The sequence below is a fragment of the Malania oleifera genome, chromosome 7, assembly GCF_029873635.1.
Source record: "Malania oleifera isolate guangnan ecotype guangnan chromosome 7, ASM2987363v1, whole genome shotgun sequence".
Taxonomy (NCBI): domain Eukaryota; kingdom Viridiplantae; phylum Streptophyta; class Magnoliopsida; order Santalales; family Ximeniaceae; genus Malania; species Malania oleifera.
This window is the reverse complement of record NC_080423.1, coordinates 11,079,761-11,102,204: the sequence shown is the minus strand read 5'-3', so window position 1 is coordinate 11,102,204 and position 22,444 is coordinate 11,079,761.

The following is a 22,444-nucleotide window of genomic DNA, read 5'->3' as shown; positions in this document are numbered from 1 at the left end:
GATAATATACAAAAAGTTCTACAATCTTTACCCGAGTCAAGGCATGCTAAATCAACCGCCATTGAGGAAACAAAGGATCTAACCAAAGTCTCACTTGATGAGCTAATTAGGTCACTTATAACCTATAAAATTAAGGAAAAACATGACTTTGGATCTTGAGAAGCCTAGGAAGGATATAGGTATAAAATTAAAATCATCAAGTTCAAAATACAAAGAAATGCTAAAAGAAGATGAGGATAGTGAGGATGATATAGAGTCATTCACAAGAAAATTTAGAAAATTCCTAGTAAAGAGACGACAGTTTTGTAAGCAAACGAGAAGAGAGGAAACAAGCAAAAATGATAGCATTAGGTGCTACAATTGCAAAAAGGTTGCGCATATAATGACGAATTCTCCCTTAAACAAAAACAAAGGGAAATATCGACAAGGAGATTATAATGCCATGAATGCTACTACTTGGGATGAAATCAATGGACTTTTCACTGATGATGAAGTAGAGGAAGAAGCACTTTTTTGCTTCATGGCTAACAAACAAGAGGAGGTAAGTTCCAATGACGATGAACTTACCAAAGATGAATAGATATCACATGTATTAAATTATTTGAAGAATTAGTTGTGATCAAAAGAAGGAACAAAAACTTGGAAGAACATTTGTCAAAATGCAAAAAAAAAAAAAGAACCTTGTCTCTGTTCCATCATTAAAGAAGAAAATAATTACTTTAAGAGGCAAAATGAGGAGCTTATTGCAAATATTGAAGATTTAAAAATTAAAATTGAAAAAACCTTAAAGGAAAATATCCTCTTGAAAAATAAAAATGAAGATTATAGGAAAATCATTTATAAATTCACATGAGGAAACGAAAACTTAATAAACTCTTAGGAACCCAAAGAAATAGTCTTTACAAAAAAGGTTTGAGTCATAATTCCTTTTATAATTTCCATGGTCATTTTAGTGTCTCATCAAATAATGCAAATAAATCAAATCCTTTAGATACAAACATGACTTGCCTGTATTGTGAAAGGAAAGGTCACATCCGTTTCACTTGTCCCTTTAGAGGTGCTAGAGGCAAAAAAAAGAAAGCTACAATGAGTAGTTAAGAAGAAAGCTACAATGAGTAGTTAAGAAGACCAACCCCTTGGGACCCAAAGAAGAGTGGGTACCAAAACAAATTACCTAAGTTTGAGACTATTGCCTCCTTAGAACCTAGGATTAGTTGACTAATAGATGTTAGGTAAACCATACCTAGGTAAAAAGAGATAGTGATGACTAAGTGCACCTCTATAGTGCTAAATTAGAGACACTTGCCACAATTTTTTTGGATAGCGCTCAAAGTGTAAAATCTCAGTCTATGCATAATAATTGCTTGACTACTATGTCAGGGACTTTAGAGAATCAAGTCAATATTGATGAGTTCAAATGTTAAAACCAATATGATCTTTTAACTGTATATATCCTTGTTGATTGGTTTATTTTAAAAGTATTGGTTATAGTTTATGGGATAAGGTAGTATGCACACCCTCACAAGCTCTTTATTCAAACTTGTTCTTTAGGAATAAATTTATGGGTGACAATAGAAAAACAATGTACTTAAGATAAACAACCTAGGTCATCTACTTTTGATTAAAATCTCATAAGCATGCCCAAGTAACCCACCTCTTATAAACGAGAGATGTCTTCCCTAGTCATATAAACATATGATGGTAACACTTATGAATATGCATGGTCAGCATATTTCTTGCGTAATAGTGAGTCTTAGGAAAATTTATCTTAACAACATGAATATTATGTACCATCCAACCCCTAACTCATTTTGGAACATTTTAAGCCAAAAGAATAGTTCCTTTCTTTTTGATGATGATCAAAAGGGGAGAAGTAGGTTGGTGTTGTAGGTTGGGTTTTATAGGTGGGTATATTAAGTACAAATCTGTAGTGTTGCTTAAAACGATTATAAATGAAAGTTCAGATTTGTTACTTAATTTGTTTTAATGAAAGTTCAGTTTATTTGTTAATTTGTCTTAATATAAAATGAACTTTCTAGTTTGTATAATTGTATGATATAGCTCGAATAGATTTAAAATATCTAATTGAATGTTTTAATTATGCCTTATATGCACATAGTAAGGGGGAGAAAAATTTTTATCTTATTCAACAATATGCATAAATTAAGGGGAGCTTACAATTATATCATATAAGAACACCAATGGTTTGCCATCATCAAAAAGGGGAAGATTGTTAGCTTGAGTGGCTACATTATCCTAATTGTCGTATTTTGATGATTACAACCTATTAGTGGTTCTAAGTTAAACTAATCTTTGCATACTAAGTTGTGGCAGGTATAAGTGGCGAAATCACACAAATATGGGTTTTAGTGCAAAGATCAAGTCAACATTCTCATAGGTAAAGATCAAGTAGACATTCAAGAAGGAAAGATCAAAGTGGACAATCACTCAAAAGAACTTAAGCACAACCAACAAAGCAAATATAAATTCATAATGTAATAAAGCAGTGTTTGAGGTAGGAAATACTATAACTCTTGTAGTTCTGTTCCACACATATTTATTGAGCAAGAGTTGAGCAAATTGCATGTGCATACTAGTTCGTCAGATTATATAGGATTTCACTAAGTCATAAGTTTAATACTCATGGTTTTCAAAGACAAAATAAAGAGTTTGATAAAAATATGCTATACTCAAATGTATTTTAAAATGGGACAAGTTTTAAATCATCATAGTGTTGTATTCTTTTATAGACTTGATCCTATTTAAAACCTCATTCATGCACCTTAAAATGAAGTTAATGAATGTTGACCTTATAACTCATTCTTGCACCTTAAAATGAAGTTAATGAATATTGACCTTATAGGTTACACCCAGTTTTGATAATGACAAATACTTAGGTATTTGATGATTTTCAAGTGTATGTGCAGGCTTAGATGAGCATCTCAAGGAGTGACACTTGAAGCAAGACATGGAGACTCTGAAGATTTTAATTCATATTGTAAATTCAATTAATGTAATATGGGTCTATAATAGTAACTAGGGATATAGTCTGTATTAATTATCTGCATGTCATGCATATAGAATATATGGTGAGCTCAGTATGACCCTAGTATGACTCTAGGTTGCAACACTCATGCACATATATCATATAGAATTCAAGGGTGTTAAAAATGCATTTAAATTTAATATTATTAGGAAGTTTGAGAGAGCTCGAGTGACCGAACCCTAAGAGTTCAAAACTTCTCGGGCGACTGAACCATTTTATGCATACCTTCCACGGGCACTCGAACCCTTTGAAAAGGACCCTTCACCAACTCAAGCTACCGAGGGATTAAGTTCAAAAATGGCTCGGGTGACCAAATATCTAAGCTCGGGCTACCGAACCTATGATTGGGGACCCGAAATTCTGAAGAAATGTTTCTGACTTTTGTTCGGGCCACCGAACTGGGACTTGGGCTTCCGAACCAATTTAAAGAAGGGCTTTTATAATTATGTTTGTTTGGGTGATCGAACCACGGTTCAACCACCGAACCTTGCCAGGTTAAAAATATTCTAACTGAGGTAAATACGGGTTTATAGGGGTTAATGGTGTTTAAACATTGTGGAACTTTTCTAAGAATTCCCAACAAGTCCCACATGGTTATAATTTTTACCTTGCCTATAAATATAGGCTCATTTGTGAGGATTAGTAATTAATTAGAAAATTCATTAGTCAAGAATCCTCTCTTTTGCAAATACTCTTTTTGTCCAAATACTCTCAAATTTCCATTCCCTTGATACATTTTGAGATTGTGAGAGAGTATATAGTGTGCTTGTGATTGCTAGATTGTGCTAAAACTCCCATTTGCTTGTGTGATTATTGATATTCTTTTTGGGGAGTTTGACTTAGTTTTATCCCAATGATTTCATATTATAAATCTTTGTTGGGATAGCTAGCTTTGGGGTCTTTGCATAGTTGTTGCAAGACTTCCATTGCTTTGATTTTTGTTGTGCTTAAATATTTTCAACAAGCCAAAATATTTTTTCAAACTAGTAGTATGCTTATATCATTAAAGAAAATTTTCTTAAGCTAGTTTGAATATCTGATTGATATCTTTGGAATCTTGATTTGCTATTGAAATGTGCTTTGCTTAAATTCCAAGATATTGGTTGTGTTAAACACTCTTGATCATTACATTGATCATACCCTATTGAGTGTTGTTTGCACAACTATTTGCATCATTGACCTTACACTACATCCATATTGTTGATGTGTATGTGATTGCGTGTATTGGGTACATGTCTGCTTTACATGAAAGCATAATCACTGTATCAATCTTATTGAGAAAAATATTATTGTATTTCAGGCGTGGCCTGAGGGGATGGTAATCCAGCCCGGTAAGGATTGTGTGTAAAGGTTGAGGTCGGCCCTATGCTAATTGACCTGGTTTGTTTAGGTGTCGTTCCACTCGTTTAAGTGAGCATTATAGTGGTAATCTTTGTGCTTATTAGCCAAGGCGGGGACATAGCCAATTTTTCGAAGCTCGATAACACTTCTGGGTGTCACTTACTTTTTACTGCTTTCTAGTGCATGCTTAGTTGATTAGATTGTGTTATTTAATTTCTGCTACATATTGCAATTGATTTATTTTACTTGCACTAGATTGACTTTAGGGTTGTGAAAATACTACTGCTAGGATATTGACCTAGGGCATCAATTTTAAAATACCAATTCACCCCCCCTTTTGGGATCACGGTAAAGCTAACAATTGGTATCAGAGCCATGTAGCATAGACTCATAGTTATTTTGCAAAAGATCTTGGATGGCTCATAGCTCCGTGATCCCTTTCCCTGAGGGACCATCTTCCACACGACCTCCGATTTTCAGTGGTGTTAATTACACCTTCTGGAAACATAGGATGCACATCTACCTTCAAAATATAGATTGGAAGGTGTGGAGGATCGTCTCTAAGGGAAATTATGTTCTTATGAAAACAGAGGGTACAACTAGAGTTCCTAAAACTGAGGAAGAATATAATGATGATAATATGAAAGCTGTTAGTTTGAATGTCATTGCTATGAATATTCTGTATTGTGCTCTTGATGTGAATGTGTTTAATAGAGTAATGGCATGTGCTATTGCAAAAGAAATCTAGGATAAGTTAGAAGTCACATATGAAGGTACTAGGGATGTGAAAGATAGTAGTATAGATATACTGACTAGTGAATATGAGGCCTTTAGGATGAATGTAGGTAAGTCCATTCAGAGCATGTACACTAGATTCACATACATTATAAACTCACTGCATGCATTAGGTAATACATATCCTACGTATGAGATGATTAGGAAGATCCTTAGAGGCTTGCCTCCTGTTTGGGAAGTTAAGGCTACGGCCATTTCTGAGGATAGAGACCTTAAAGTCATGGCTATAGAAGAATTGATAGGTTCCCTGATTACGTATGAATTAGCCATAAATGAGAGACTCAATGAACAAAATAGGACAAAAAAGGTGACTGCATTGAAAACCTCCACTAATACATCTAGTGAATGCAGCGAACCTAACTCTGAGGATGATATGACCATGCTAACTAGAAAATTCAGCAGATTCTTCAGGAAGAATAGAAAGCCATACAAAAGATATATGGAGTTTGCATCTGAGAAGGGAGAGTCTAGCAAAAGAAAAGAAAAATCAAATGCTTCCACGTATTACAATTGCAACAAAGTTGGGCACATCAAGCCGGATTGCCCACTACTGAAAAAGGATGTTAAGAAAAAGAAGAAACCCATGAAAGCAGACACTTCATAGGATAAATTGAGCAGCAGTGACTCAGACTCAGATCACAACGACTCAAAGGTTGCTAATTTGTGCTTGATGGCATATGATGATGAGGTATTGTCTTCTTGCTTGTCATCTTCATATTATTCGTCTGATGATTGTGATTCTGATTGCATGCCTACATTTAGAGAATTACAATTTGAATATATTTGTGTATCTAAACTGTTGAATAAAATGACCAAAGAAAATAATGATTTGAAAAAGAAATGTGAAAATTGATCAAAATTGTTTGGAATTGCAAAAACCTCTCATGCTTCGATTTTGAAAGAAAAAGATATGACTATTGCTGAGTTTGAGAGGAAATTGGATGATAGCTCTAAAATTATTTTTAAATTCACCGAGGGCAAACGCAATTTTGAAAAACTACTTAGTATCCAAAGAAATTCTCTAAGTAAAGAGGGTCTAGGTTTTAATGGCATTGAAAATGTTAGACAACCTAATCTTTACTTGGGACATTTCACATGTGAATCAAAATCTCAAGTCCCACCTAAAGATCCTAAGTATAGAATGAAATGTTTTAAATGCAAACAAATTGACCATATTCAATTTGATTGTCCACTTAGGAATAAGCATGCAAAAATTAGAAAAGTGTGGATAGTTAAGGGTGATCCAATTACAAACCCTCGTGGACCTAACAAAATTTGGAGACCAACATCAGTTACTTAGTCTATTTTGCAGGTATGCTTGAGATCGTCCTCCTCCAAGGAAAGGTGGTACCTGGATAGCGGGTGCTCACGGCACATGACTGGTGACAAGGCAAAATTTATGTCAATCATTCCCAAGGATAGAGGGTATGTGACGTTCGGTGACAATGCAAAGGGACGCATCATCAGTGTAGGTAAGGTCGGTAAGGATCCTTCCCTAGTTATTGATAATGTTCTATTAGTCGATGGGTTGAAGCATAACTTATTGAGCATAAGTCAATTATGTGATAAAGGATATAAGGTATCATTTGAAAATGATAAATGCATAGTTGAAAGTAAATCAGATCATAAAGTGTTTTTTACTGCAAATCGCCATGAAAATGTATACAGTACTACTTTTGATAACTTAGCTTCACAACAAGTAACTTGTTTTTCTACAATAAATGAAGCTAGTGGTTATGGTATAAGCGCTTAAGACACGCTAGCATGGTCTTGTTGTCAAAACTAGTAAGAAAAGATTTAGTAACAGGCTTGTCTAAAACATCATTTGTGAAAGATAAAATCTGTGATGCATGTCAAATGGGTAAGCAAAAAAAATCAAGTTTTAAGAAAAAGAAATTTATATCTACCACTAGACCATTTGAAATGCTTCACTTAGATTTGTTTGGTTCTAATTCTGTGCAAAGTCTTGGTGGTAAATCATATGCTTTTGTTGCTATTGATGACTTTTCTAGGTTCACATGGGTGTTATTTCTCTCACATAAAAATGAATCATGTGAACAATTTACTAAGATTTGTAGGAGAATTCAAAATGAAAAAGACTATAAAATAACTCATATAAGAAGTGATAGAGGCACTGAATTTAAAAATGAAGGCATAGAAAATTATTGTGACTTAGAGGGCATATCACATAACTTTTCTGCACCTAGGACCCCTCAACAAAATGGCATGGTAGAAAAAAAGAATAGGTCATTACAAGAAATGGGTAGAACTATGCTGAATGAACATAAGCTACCTAAATATTTTTGGGTCGAGGCCATAAATACTGCTTGTTATGTCATGAATAGGGTGTTGATTAGACCGTCACTTAATAAAACCCCTTATGAATTATGGGACAATCATAAACCTTATATTTCCTATTTTCATGTTTTTGGTTGTAAATGCTTTGTGCTTAGGGATAATGAACATCTAGGGAAATTTGATTCTAAATCCGATGAAGGCATTTTCCTAGGCTATGCTCTTAATAGTAAAGCATATAGAGTTTTCAATAAAAGAACATTGACTGTCATTGAATCTATCCATGTCGTGTTTGATGAATCTAATCCATTTTCTAAGAAAGATGATGAAGATGATATTGACATTAGAAAATGCTTAGACAAGTTATCTATTGAAAACAATGCAAGTGAAAATTCATAAGTAAATGATAAATCATCTGAAAATAATGACAACGAAAATGAAGTTCAGGAGTTGCCTAGAGATTAGAAATTCATTAGGAACCATCATATGGATCAAATCATAGGTGAACCATCCCGTGGTGTAGCCACAAGATCTTCCTTGAAGAACCTAAATATATTAAGGAAGTCATAGAAGATGATTCTTGGGTGATGTCCATGCAAGAAGAACTTAATCAATTTAAAAGAAGCAAAGTGTGGACCCTAGTTCCTAGGCCTAATGATCATACAATTATTGGAACTAAATGGGTATAGAGAAATAAGAAAGATGAGAATGGGGTAGTAACTAGGAATAAGGTTAGACTAGTTGCCCAAGGTTATAATTAGGAAGAGGGGATAGATTTTGATGAAACATATGCTCCTGTTGCTAGGTTAGAAGTCATTCGTATGCTACTTGCTTATGTTGCTTTTAAAAATTTTAAATTGTTTCAAATGGATGTTAAAAGTACTTTTCTAAATAGCTATATTAATAAGGAAGTATATGTAGAACAACCACCCGGTTTTGAAAATCATAAATATCCAGATCATGTTTATCGGTTGTCTAAGGCCTTATATGAATTGAAACAAGCTCCTAGAGTTTGGTATAAGAGGCTTAGTGGTTTTCTATTAGAAAATGGGTTTACCCATGGCAAGATTGACACTACACTCTTCATCAAATTCAAAAATGATGATATGCTTCTAGTTCAAATTTATGTTGACGATATCATTTTTGGAGCAACTAATGATGAGTTGTGTAATGAGTTTGCCAAATGCATGAAAAGTGAATTTGAAATGAGCATGATGGGTAAGCTTAGTTTCTTTTTAGGGCTACAAATTAAACAAGCTGAATATAGAACTTTCATATGTCAATCTAAATATGTCAGGGACTTACTAAAGAAATTTAATATGGAAGATTGTAAAATTCTTGGTACCCCAATGAGTTCTTCCATTAAACTTGATAAAGATGAGTAAGGGATCCCTGTTAATGTGAAATTGTATCATGGCATGATTGTGAATCTTCTATATCTCACTACTAGTAGGCCTAATATTATGTTTAATGTGTGCATGTGTGCTAGATTTCAGGCCGCTCCTAAGGAATCTCATCTTGTAGCAGTTAAATGAATCTTTAGGTATCTAGTTGGAACTATAAAGTTAGGCTTATGGTACCCTAAGCATACTACCTTTGAGATTGTGAGTTATACTGATGCTGACTTTGCCAGTAGTAAGGTTGATAGAAAGAGTACTAGAGGCACTTGTCACTATTTAGGACAATCTCTCGTGTCTTGGTTCTCCAAGAAACAAAACTCAATTGCCTTATCCACAGCTGAAGTAGAAAATATTGTGGCTGGAAGTTGTAATGCTCAAACTCTTTATATCAACAACTTATAAATTTTGGATTGCACTACGATACAATACCAATTAAATGTGATAATACTAGTGCAATCAACATCTCTAAAAATCCTGTCTGACATTCACGAACAAAACACATTGAAATTAGACATCATTTCCTTCATGATCATGTGCAGAAAGGAGATGTGACTCTTGAGTTTGTATGCACTAGTGAGCAGTAAGCGCGCATTTTCACTAAACCACTTCTAAAAGATAGGTTCATACAAATTAGAGATGAATTAGGTCTCATGCATAGTAGAGATGCTTCCTAGATAGTTCATAGTTTGCATAAATTTAGGGGGAGCTTTCAAATAATTTCAAAGTCTAACAATTAATATAACTATTGATATCTTTCATTGGCTTGGATTTTATGAAATTGACTATGTTTTGTAATGCACAATTCTTATATCTACTGCATGATGATGATTGCATTTATGTTTTATATATTGATTGTACTGGAACTGTTTGAGTTGACTAGTTGTGGATAAACTGTTAGGTCTTAAAAACTCAAAACAGGTCATTTTTATATATGATTTGTTTTGGGAAATGTCCTACTTTCAAACAGCATGCTGTCGAATTTTTTAAAAAAAAAAAATTCCCAAACTTATCTTGTATACAAGTGAATCTTACCCATTGCCTAAGCCTATTACTTTTATAGCCCTTTTTGCTGTTTCCAAAAGGGAGAGATGAATGAGAGGCAAAAAATTTGGGTCACAAGCACTTAAGGAAAATAATACTTTTACATAATGCACATTGTTAGGGGGAGCCTTCTAAGGCTATACCCATTTTTTACATGATATATTTATCATCATAAAAAAGAGGGAGAATGTTGCCACCTAGTTTTGATAATGACAAATACTTAGGTATTTGATGGTTTTCAAGTGTATGTGCAGGCTTAGATGAGCATCTCAAGGAATGACACTTGAAGCAAGACATGAAGACCCTGAAGATTTTAATTCATATTGTAAATTCAATTAATGTAATATGGGTCTATAATAGTAACTAGGGATATGGTCTGTAATAATTACCTGCATGTCATGCATATAGGATATATGGTAAGCTTAGTATGACCCTAGTACGACTCTAGGTCCCAACACTCATGCACATATATCATACAGAATTCAGGAGTGTTAAAAATGCATTTAAATTAAATATTATTAGGGAGTTTGAAAGAGCTCGGGTGACCGAACTCCAGGAGTTCAAAACTCCTTGGGTGACCAAACCATTTTATGCATATCTTCCACGGGTGCCCGAACCCTTTGAAAGGGACCCTTCACCAACTCAGGCTACCAAGGGATTAAATTCAAAAACAGCCCAGGTGACTGAATATCTAAGTTTGGGCTACCAAACCTATGACCGGGCACTTGAATGTTTTTGAATTTTGTTCGGGCCACCGAACTTGGACTCAGGCTGCCGAACTGACTTAAAGGGCTTTTATAATTGTGCTTGTTCGGGCTATGAAACCACGGTTTAGCCACCCGAACCTCGTTGGGTTAAAAATATTTTGACTGAGGTAAATACAGGTTAATATGGGTTAATGGTGTTTAAACATTTTGGAACTTTTCTAAGAATTCCCAACAAGTCCCAAACGGTTATAATTTTTATGTCGCCTATAAATATAGGCTCATTTGTGAGGATTAGTAGCTAATTAGAAAATTCATTGGCCAAGAACTCTCTCTTTTGCAAATACTCATTTTTTCCAAATACTCTCAAATTTCTATTCCCTTCATACATTCTGAGATTGTGAGAGCGTATATAGTGTGCTTGTGATTGCTAGATTGTGCTAAAACTCTCATTTGCTTGTATGATTATTGATATTCTTTTTGGGGAGTTTGGCATGGTTTTATCCCACTGATTTCATATTATAAATCTTTGTTGGGATAGACTAGCAAGCTTTGGGGTCTTTGCATAGTTGTTGCAAAACTTCCATAGTTTTGATTTTTGTTGTGCATAAATATTTTCAACAAGTCAAAATATTTTTTCAAACTAGTAGTGTGCTTATATCATTGAAGAAAATTTTCTTAAGCTAGTTTGAATATCTGATTGATATCTTTGGAATCTTAATTTGCTATTGAAATGTGCTTTGTTTAAATTCCAAGATATTGCTTGTATTGAACACTCTTGAGCATTACAATGATCATACCCTATTGAGTGTTACTTGCATAACTATTTGCATCACTGACCTTACATTATATCCATATTGTTGATGTGTATGTGATTGCGCGTATTGGGTACATATCTCATTTACATGAAAGCATAATCACTATACCAGTCTTATTGAGAAAAATACTTTTGTATTCTAGGCGTGGCCTGAGGGGGCGATAATCCAGCCTGGTAAGGATTGTGTGTAAAGGTTGAGGTCAACCCTATGCTAATTGACCTGGTTTGTTTAGGTGTCATTCCACCCATTTAGGTGAGCATTATAATGGTAATCCTTGTACTTGTTAGCCAAGGCAGGGACGTAGGCAATTTGCGAACCTCGTTAACATTTCAAGGTGTCACTTACTTTTTACTGCTTTCTGGTGCATGCTTAGTTGATTAGATTGTGTTATTTAATTTGTGCTACATATTGCAATTGATTTATTTTACTTGCACTAGATTGACTTTAGGATTGTGAAAATACTACTGTTAGGATATTGACCTAGGGCATTAATTTTAAAATACCAATTCACCCTCCCTCTTAAGATCAAGATAAAGCTAACAATGAAGAAATAGGGTAAATCGCCGATGGTTTGGCCCAAGGGCATCGACGGTTTCAAGCAGAGAATTTAATGGAATTTGGCTTGAATAAAACCATCCATGGTTTGGGGAAAATCGTCGACGGTTTGAGGGGAAACCGTTAACGGTTTGGGGAATCCATCGATGGTTTGCATCAGGATTTTAAACTCAATAGCTATAAATGGGTAGATGTCAAAGGTATTCTATTATTTTATAAGAAAAAACCACCATAAAAAAATAGCTAGAACTCAATTTTCTATTTAAATTACATAGTCCAACACAGACTTGTTTAATTAGTTGATTATGTGCATAAACATCTTTGAAGGTCATTCATAAGCCCTTTGTACTTCGTTTTCATATCTTAAGTGCTCAAAATCTATCTTGCTCTCTAATTTGTCAGTGATTATACTTGCGAGTAGGTGTTAGGTTTATATGTCATCAAATTCTTCACTCCAATGGCTTGTTGTAAATCATTTTTATCCTATAATAGGGTTCTTTGTGAAAAGACCACTTGTGTTTAAAGAGATTTGGTTCTCTATGTTTGGGCTCTTTGTGAGCAAATTGGATTGGTTCCCATGTGAAGGTTTTGTGGAGAATTCAAAATTAGCAAGAGTTTTTGGTGAACTTTTACTAAACAAAATGTTATGGTTGAGCGAAAGGGATTTGTTCCCAGTGTAAGGGCTTCTCCGTTGTGTGAAAAGGAGATATTTAGTGGATTGTTTAACTCCTTGAGTGTTGTTTAAAGGGCGTGGATGTAGGTAAAGGGGCCTGAAACCACGTTATATAATTTGTCAAACTTATTCCTTTACTCTTTATTAATCTAGGCTGGTCTTATGTTTTTTTATAGGGATATGATCATTTGTATCTTGTCAAGATTGTTATTTTGTGAAGAAAAGTAAAAATATGCAAAATAATCTATTCATCCCCCCCCTTTCTCTAGCCTCAACTCTAGCACCAACATCATCTATAAGAGGATGATGGTCCACACATCAAGATAAAAGAATTCATGTAATCTAATGTAATTTAAGTTTGAGGTGATGGTTTAGGGCCATCATCTGAGGTTCCGATGGTGCGGTCAGTATAGTGGGTGATGATAGTTTGTTTATTTTAAGAAAATTTTTAAAATGTGTTCATTAAGGGTATCGACCAAAAAACAATTCCAACTTTTTTTTCTGCTTAGAATGTCATTTTTTTTCATTCCTAATGAGAAACAAGAAAAAGAAAGTAACCCCATCAAATTTTGTCCCCCAAAAAACGAAAAAATGGGCACTGTTTAATAGGCCGGCGTGTCACCAATTAATTTAACTATTGAAAGATAAATATTAAAAACAAATCACATAGCCTTAAAAAACATGTTAGGTAACAAAATGTTTGCCCATCTATTAAAAATTATACTAAACCTATCCTTGCCTCGGACATGTGTTCTATTTCTGTTTTATATGCTGAATGGTTAAGGAAAAATGTTTACGCCAATAGAAAATTATAAGCACATTCATAGTGAAAATTTATGGGGCTTCGTTTATATAAGGTTTCTACCATGTGCTTTGCAACTATTATTTTCTTTAGATATAGTTTGTATTTAAATAAATAGATGTGTTCCTAAGATCCTACTTAGACTCCATTTGGAATTTAAAAAATACTAAAAAAATGACAAAAAATATCAACAAATTCACATTTTCATGTTTGGTTATCAAGAAAAATAAAAATAAAAAATATACCAAGTTGATAAACAAAATTTTGATTCTACTCATCATTAATATTTGATTTTTTTTTCATATTTATTTTTTTTATCAATAGTACAGTTAAAATTTATATTTCAATGTATTAATATAATAAGAAAATAAGAATGCGAATAAATTAATTGTGTTTTTGCTCACTTTCTCGCTTCCTTTTACTTTTTTCACCAATTAAATTTTTTTTCCAAAACGGGATTTTCCTTATAATAATTAGAGAATTGAAATGTTTCAAGTGGATAAAAACTTATTTACTTCTTTCTATAGGCATGATAATGTTTCTTATCAACATCTTACATATACTAAATAATCAACGGCTCGTTTAGTTCATGAAATATTTATTCTTTGGAATATGATAGAAGATAGCGAAAATTTAGAAATACTTCCTTATATGTTTCTTATTATTTCATTCAACATGTAATAAGAAGAAAATAAATATTCTCATATTGATATTTGGAAACAGTTATCCCTTATCTATTCCTCATTATATATTCAAAAAATGCTTCACATTAAATCAACATATTTTTTGTGTAACTAATTGTAATTAATATTTTATAACTACTTTATTCTTAAGAATAGACATTTCACGAGACGTAGGATCAGAGAATTTTCATTCATCCTTATAGCCTCATCTTAGATGGGATAAATATGATATATGAATCATATGCTCACTAATATGTTCCAACTAGTTTCCAATATGCTAAACATCCCAAAATGCATGAAAACCACACACTATTGATACATTTCCGCATATATAAGCCAGCAGTTCAGGTAAAAGTACAATCAAAGCCAGAAAATCAAATCATCTCCGTGCGCTCCACTGACCGGGGCTGGCCAAAGGTCGGCAAACCACCCATTTGTTGTTGGTGTGGGCCTGAGCTGGGCTCACTAAATGAGGGCCCCGTTCTCATTTACTCAGTGCCCCATTATACGACGTCTCAACCTTACCCAACCCGGATTTGGTTCGGCCTAATTGCTTTTAGGGCCCCCCGGTAGCCTTACTTCCCATGTCCGGTCTCCGGGTCAGCAAAAAAATGACCAAACAACCTTCCAATTCCATTCCTCATGTCCGTCACTCGGCCCGGCACAGCGCAGTCGAAACGGCCACACTCTAGAGCCGGTCGCAGATAGCAAGTCATCCGGATTCCCTTTCTAGCTGAGCTCCTTTCTCCCTGCTGCTTATGGCTATTTCCGGTTGCTTTCATTCCTGCACACGTACATTAAGTGGTTTTTATTTCACGACCAAATTTGTGGACAAACAGTTTCCGAATACACTCGTTAATCATCTCAGTTACGCCTTCTTACAACCATGTTCTCTCAGATTTTTTATCATCTCTAAGTTCTTAAATTTTCGGTCGCTCCTGTAGTACATTTATTCTTTGTGATTTCCTATGCATGGCCCAATTCCGTTGACCTAAGTTCCGCCTCCGGGTACAAAATTAATGTTAAACCAATTTCGCACTCAGGGGATCCTGCGTGGAAAATCTGTCCAAGACTTGTCGTATGGACCGCTAGGTTTTTCGCCCATTGTATATGACAACCACTGTGGGGGATTTTGAAAACGTATTTTCGTCTTTTAATTTAATATTTATTATGGTCATCTAGGTTATCAGCTTGAAAGCCCCCAATCGAGCCCACCCTTCATGGTTCGTGGCACAAAAGACCAAACTCAGGTTTGTTGTAGCCCAACAAGAAGCCCAAATTGGGCTTATTTTGTATTTTGAGGCCCTTAGCGGGCTTGCGCTGATTCTAAAGGCCCATTGCGGGCTTGCGCCATCTTTTAAAAGCCCAGTTGGGCTAGTTTTAAAAATTAAGTCAATGAGAATGTGCATTTTTTAAAGCCTAGTTGGAATTCAAGACCACCTTGGAGTTTAGTTCTAAAAAGAGAAATAAAAAGAAAACAAAAAGAGGCCAATTAGGGGCGCTCCCTTTTTTTATTTTAAAATACAAAAGGTTCATAGGAAGAAAATGGCGGGCTGAAAAGAGAAATAGAATGATTTTTTAAAAAAAATAAAAATAAAAAACAAATATAAACGCAAAAAAATTGAAACAAAATTGTGGAATAGTTTTTTTTTTTTTTCACACCATACCCCCCCTCCGACTTGCCCCCCTGAGCCTGTTTTTCAACCCAGAGATACCAAAAACAAAAATTACCAACTATACGAACAGCAAACCCAGAACGGGCCCGCGTGCAAACCTCGCCACACACCTATAATCCTGCGATAGCCTGGCCACCTTCCCCCCGGATCGTGCCCAAGATGTATCGCTGACCCCCCGACGCAAACTCATGCATGATTGCCGAAACGCTCCAGACGGTTCTTGAAATCCCGTGGGGGAGTTAGTAAGCAGATCTTATCTTGTGTCAAGGGGGTATGTTTTTTTTGCTCCCACACATGCATGCCAGTGTTATTCCACCAACGCTATGATTTTGGCACAACACCTATAATGCAACATTACATTTTGTTTATGATTGATAGAACTTGAAGTCGCTTAATATCTGTAAGCTTAGAATAACCCAGAGCAAGCAAGTTTTATTTACAAAGATAAAATAACTTGTGTGATAAGTTATTTCAGTATGTGATCTCTAGTTGCCTATGCTTATATTATAGCTTAACGTTGGTGATGTCCATCTAGGAGGGTTCGGTGGTGCTTGGTTACCTACACTCGAGTGATAGCTTCTAAGCTGGAAGTATTTAAGCCTTAAAGCACAGTTACATAGCGTGATATCCACCATATGATTTAACTTAGGCCAAGTGTTAGGCCCTTATTTATATTACCTGTTTTGAATAAATAGTTCATTATTGATCAGTATTTTTAGTTCAAAACAAAAGACTGGAAACCAAACATGGCCGAAATTTATAATGTTGGGAGAAGGTGGACCACTCATATTCTGAGTGGAAAGCATGTATTGAGGAAGGCAGCTCACGGCGAGTGGAACGCAAGAGCCAGATGCAGGATGGCACTTCTTGAGATCCCTAAAACCTATCGACAAGTTTGGGCTAACATCTTCTCACCTTTCAGGTCAGTGATGCCCATGGTGTTCTTCTCTATACTTCACTCAATTCGATCGAGCGGATTGTGGCCTAAACCGTCGACAGTTCGCTTGCGGACTAGTCACAAATTTTGCATTCCAAGATCAGGTAGGAGTGAGAGCTTTTAGATGTGGACTTTCCTCATGGGGGCTGTTTATGCTGCAGCCAGCCTCATTTTCAGTTATACACTGCCGTCTATGCTACAGGCCATCCATAGATACGCATCTCCTCATTCGTATAGGAACCCTAGCAGTTGCCTCTTCTGCTGGTGCGAATATTAAGTGCAATAAATCTAATCTATTGGATATTAGAGCTATGCTGTTCCCAGTGAGGTCATCCGTCGAGTTCTAATCTTGTCGTCGCTTCGTTATTATGTGACTTTTAAGGTATCTGTTTATACTCCAAGTGCTAATCGGGTCTATTTCTCAAAGTTACAAGCCCCTTTGTCCCGCACCTAGGTGGGTGGTCGGAAATGTTTAAACTTGATATGACATTGTTGACCCATTCATAACTTAGTAGCTTACTGCTATTTAGGTAATGTAGTATAACATAGTATACCAACTAGATCAATATCTAGACTCCGGTATGATGTTGCCATGTGTCTCTCCCATCTATTATATTGTTCTGAATGTTAAAGTTCATTCTTGTATCCTTGTTTATATGCAAATCTAATATTGAACAGTAATGTCGTCGATTTTCTGTATTTCCTATCCCCTACAGTAGTATCTTTTCATAAGAAGTGTCACACATATATCGGTACGCATAAGTCTATATATTAATGATTGAAGCCTATATGTATTGAAATGTGACTCGACGTACTTTCTAGGAGAGTTTTTATATGACCGCACCTCTTGACTTCCATACAACCTACTAAGGAAGCTGAACTATATTATTGTTTTTTCTCCCATCAATGTTACGTGTTGCCTTGTTATCATATTTTTAATATATTTAGTGAATTACTGATCCTAAGTTATCACAACCTATCGAAGATTGGTTTATTGTAGGTCAGCTGCCATTTAGTGCAAGTTTGTGTGCTCTGTCAAGATTTGACTCATGTGTATGGAGCGTATCTTTCTTATGTCCTATACAATCTACTAAGTGAATCTATACATAACATGTATAATTTCTTAATTATGATTACTCACTTAGTTGGGATTGAGGAATTGTAATCTGGCTTCAATCTTCTAAATTACCAAACTCATGGACTCAAATTATTATTTGAATAAAAAAAAGATTCCATAAAATAATTGGCATCGATGAATGTATGAGCATATCAGTATAGAAAGTAAATGAATGTCGACTTTCTTTCGTCCCCAAACTTGTTTGATGGCTAATTCAATAGCTCATAAATTTTTTATCGTCTGATGTAGGTGTTACGTGAGCATTAGACGCAATTGTGTATGATCAGCTATGTAGTATGGTAGTGATTCCTAAATGAAATAATAATAATAATAATCTATAAACAAAATAATATGTAACTAATTATATAAGTATATCTTATGAGCTATACTATATATATATATGAGATGAATCCTCAATGGCCACTCGAGCTCGCATTCCCCCGCCCGAATGAAACCCTATCTCTCTCTCCTCGGGTATTCTTCTGTGTCTTTTCTTCTCTGTTGCACATTCTCACGTCCATAATGCCAGAAGACTAAAAAATCAACACCATATCGTCATAGTTCTAACTGCTGTCCTCAGAGCATTTAATTCGGATTGGATTCGTCCGTTTGGACGTACAGTATGTACACCCAATCATGGACTAAGGTAAGAGATATAGAGGATAGCTCAGTTTTATTGTGTAGAATAATTTCCAATTAATTTGAGTATAGTGAATTGTGAAATTAGACATTGTGTATTAAAATATGTCTGGAGTTTGATTGGCTCAGTAATGTGCAAAGTATTCAATTTATGTGGAGGTTGTATGGATTTTTTTAAAAATTGCCTGAGTTAATTAAATGAAATAGGATTTGTGAATATAATACATTGTTTTCTGAGTATGAAGCGTATGCTGATGGACAATGGAATATTGGTTATTGGACTTTTATATGGATGGCTTGGTCGATTTGGCTCATCCTTCATATTGTCGTTTCCTCTTTTTTGGCTGGATTTCGATGTGGATGGTGGGTGGGATTATTGGAATGGGTTAATATTATATTATTTATTAATTCTATACTCTTTCTCTGCATTTAGTTTTAGTCGTTCCTTCCGGAATAATATGTGTTTCGGCGTTATAGTATAACCATCGATGAATGATATATAATTCATATTTATCAATAGCATATATCTAATTACACTCGTCTGATTCTTAGACTGATGTCTACTCTTTTTTTTGTTCACTAGAAGATATAGTAATCTTAGCAGATTATATATTATGTATGGCTGCTACACTCTACAATTGTTTGTGCCTATGAGTAATGACTCTGATTAGATAGATGTACCTAAATCCTGTTATGAATATTTATTGATAAACTATCTATGTCAAAGTCTAGTTTTATGTAACGACTATATGATATGATCAGATTTTTACACTGTGATATTATGTAAATATACCGTTGATATTGCTCGTTTACATAGACTCAGAGCATTAGGTTCAATAACATGGGTTTATTGTTGCACGTGTCAGTTCAGAACGCACTTCTGCACGATATGAAATGATAGTTGTTTATAGAGTGGATGCTATCAAATGACTTTTATAGCTAAGGAATTACGTGTCCATCCGATTACATCCCACAAGCCATACCTTGGAATCCCGAAAACACCAACTCGTGCGGTGAAGGACCGGGGGCCACGTGTCAGTGGCCGAGTGGTGGTCAACTGTGACCGGTGCTCAAGGAGTTGGCCCAATCCAAGATATCCTTGGAATAACTACCAAATCGTGCGGTGGGGTGGTGGTGCGGACCGGTGCCAGGTCATGTGGACCGATAGTGGTGGTCAAATGTGAAAGGGATCACGGCATGGCACAATACAGACCGTCTTTGTGCACTACAACCAAATCAGCTTGTGGTGCCCGGGTGTGGCAGGAGGGTGCCACGCGGACTTTGGCTATGTGTGGGGGGAGGGAGTGACAAGCCACGTAGTAGGTGATGATTGGCTGGTCAAACCGACCCTCGGCCAAGGCATGGCACAATCTTGGACACGTCCTTGAAAAACTACAGATCGATTGAGGTTGTATCAGGGTTGGCCACGCAGACCATTTTGTGCATGATGGACCGCATGAGCCACGTGGTTGGGAATTACGATTGGCTGGTCAAACGTGACCAGGTGAAGGCCATGCACATCTGACCGTCCTTGGAAAAACAGATCGTGCGGTGATAAGGTGGCACGAAGAATTTTTGATCGGACGGATGATGTGGTTTGCCTGACGTGGTTGAATCTGTGGTCTCAGAGGCTATTGGAAATTTATAAACCGCAAATTTTTAGTTCTGTTCATTTTACTGCCTTTCATTATCTCGAACGGCCCGTCTATCTTCTCTATTACTTTTCTCTCTCCTTCACCCTTATGTTCTCCCCTTTCCTACACTCGTTCTTAGGCTTATTTGCTGCAAACTCAAAACCCTACGCCACTCCGTGATTTCTTTTTACTCTTGACCTATCTACCCAAGCTCTCCTCTCTCTATAGTTAAGTTCTTCAGAGACCTTTTAGATCTGGGCAAACTTACGATTCCCAAAAACCTTAAGAGACGGTGATCCAGCCCGATTGGCCTCCTATTTATTCTCCGGCAAATGGAGAGGTCTTTGGTGAAAGCCCAGACAAATGATGGTCACGGGACGGGCCCGGTAAGGAAGATCCCGCCCAGATGCACGGGAGTTCTCCGACATCCCAAAGGGGGGGTGAGATCAGTTCTTTCTTCCTTCCCTTTCTTATATATATATATTATATATATGTAGTTATATATATCTCTCCCCAATGTGTGTATGCTTTTATTACTGATTTGTGTTGGAAATTTAGGGGACTGAGGTATTTCTGGTTAGGAAGTTCGGTTTGGGTTTCAGTGGGGTGGTGCGCGGTCGAAAGGATTGACGTCGTTACAACCCCTCTTCCCGTTGCGTGCGTTGGTAACTCGTTGGGGTCAAAGGGCCTGCCACATGCGGCTCTAGCTTTCCCGTGTTCCGGTCATCGCCGCGGTCTTTGGGTACGGAATTGGACCCGCGTCTTTGCTTTTCCACCAACCTGGGCTTTGATTGTTCCAAAATGGACCCGGCCCACTTCGAAAGAAACAGTGGCGCAAGTCATTTTTTTACATAGACTTGGCACGGCCCACATTTCCTTGTTTACACACTATCACGGCCCCGTTTGTCTACTAGTTAAAACGGTTTTAGACTTGGCTGGACGTTTTTACCCCTGGGATCGCGCCCCACTTCACAGCAGAAGAAACATGAGCCCCAGGTCTTTAACACCAGGCTGCCCAACAACAGGTCCCCCGTCATTTTTCAACAATCAGCGGCCCACTTTTCGAAAAAAAAAAGCGGGTCTTGTACAAGATGGCGTGGGCGTTTGAATTGGTTTTCCCAAAAATCCTGGGGTCGGCCCAAAAGAAGGTCCCCGCTAGTTTTTCAAATAGAGCAGGCCCATTGTTTCGAAAAAACAAAGCCCGTGTCTTATTAAAAGGTTGGCGCTTGAATTGAGTTTTAAAACGGGGGTCGGCCCACCAAAAGATAGTCCCCAGTCCTTTTTAAATAAGCCGGCCCAGCTTTTCGAGATCAAAAGCCCGTTGTCCTTTAAAATGGTTGGCTTGGACTGAGTTCAAAATCGGTCCGTGAGCCAATTCAGAATTAGTAAATAGGGCCAGGGTGTCATTTTAAACGGCCGGCACTGTCTTTTGTCAAATATGCTAAAACCCAAGTTACATTTAATACGTGGGCTTTAGTTGCAAAACCCAAACAGGTCGTGGATTCCTTTTTTAAAAAAAAAAGAAAACCAGGCACCCCACGAATTATTAAATGCGCCCCCACCTTTCTTCTATTTCTTTTCTTTTCCTCGATTTAGGTATTATGCCTGCTCCACATCTTTCAAAAATCAGCCTCGGGATTATTTTTCGCCGCTTGTGAACATAATGCCCTCCACTGAGGGATGCAGGCAACTCCCATAGCTTAACTCGCACCAAATATTTGGGGGGACCTCTTTTTCGATGCACGTCGCCTCTTTCGCTTTCTTCAGATCAAAACTTAGCATGGCAATCCTTTTATTCCTATTTAAGAAAAAGGACTTTGTCACACTTAACACCACAGCTTCGCCAAACTTCACGTGCAATTGTAACTGTATCTTTGGCCATCCTCTGCTCCGAGGAAAACCGTCCTTGACCATCTAAAATCTGTCAACACTCTCACGTTTCTCTGGCTGGGGCCCATGCTCATCTTCCAAGCGTGGTTCTGATTGTGAAGTTACCTGGGTACCAGAGGTGTCATTTGTTCTAATTCTCTCGGCTCCTTCCAACTTCTTCCTCAGTATGTCCAAAAAGGTAAATTGCCTGAGGGAGGAATGAGGGAATGAGGACAGTAGCTGCCCTCGAGTTGATCCACGGCATAGCCATACAAGGCACTCATCTACAAGGTGCACCAGGCGATGTCCCTCAAATCTCATCTTAGCCCGTCGTCTGCACAGACAGAACCGAGCACTGTGACCTTAATTGGAAGCAATGAAACCTACATCTTACGGAGAGAATACCAAGAGGAACACAT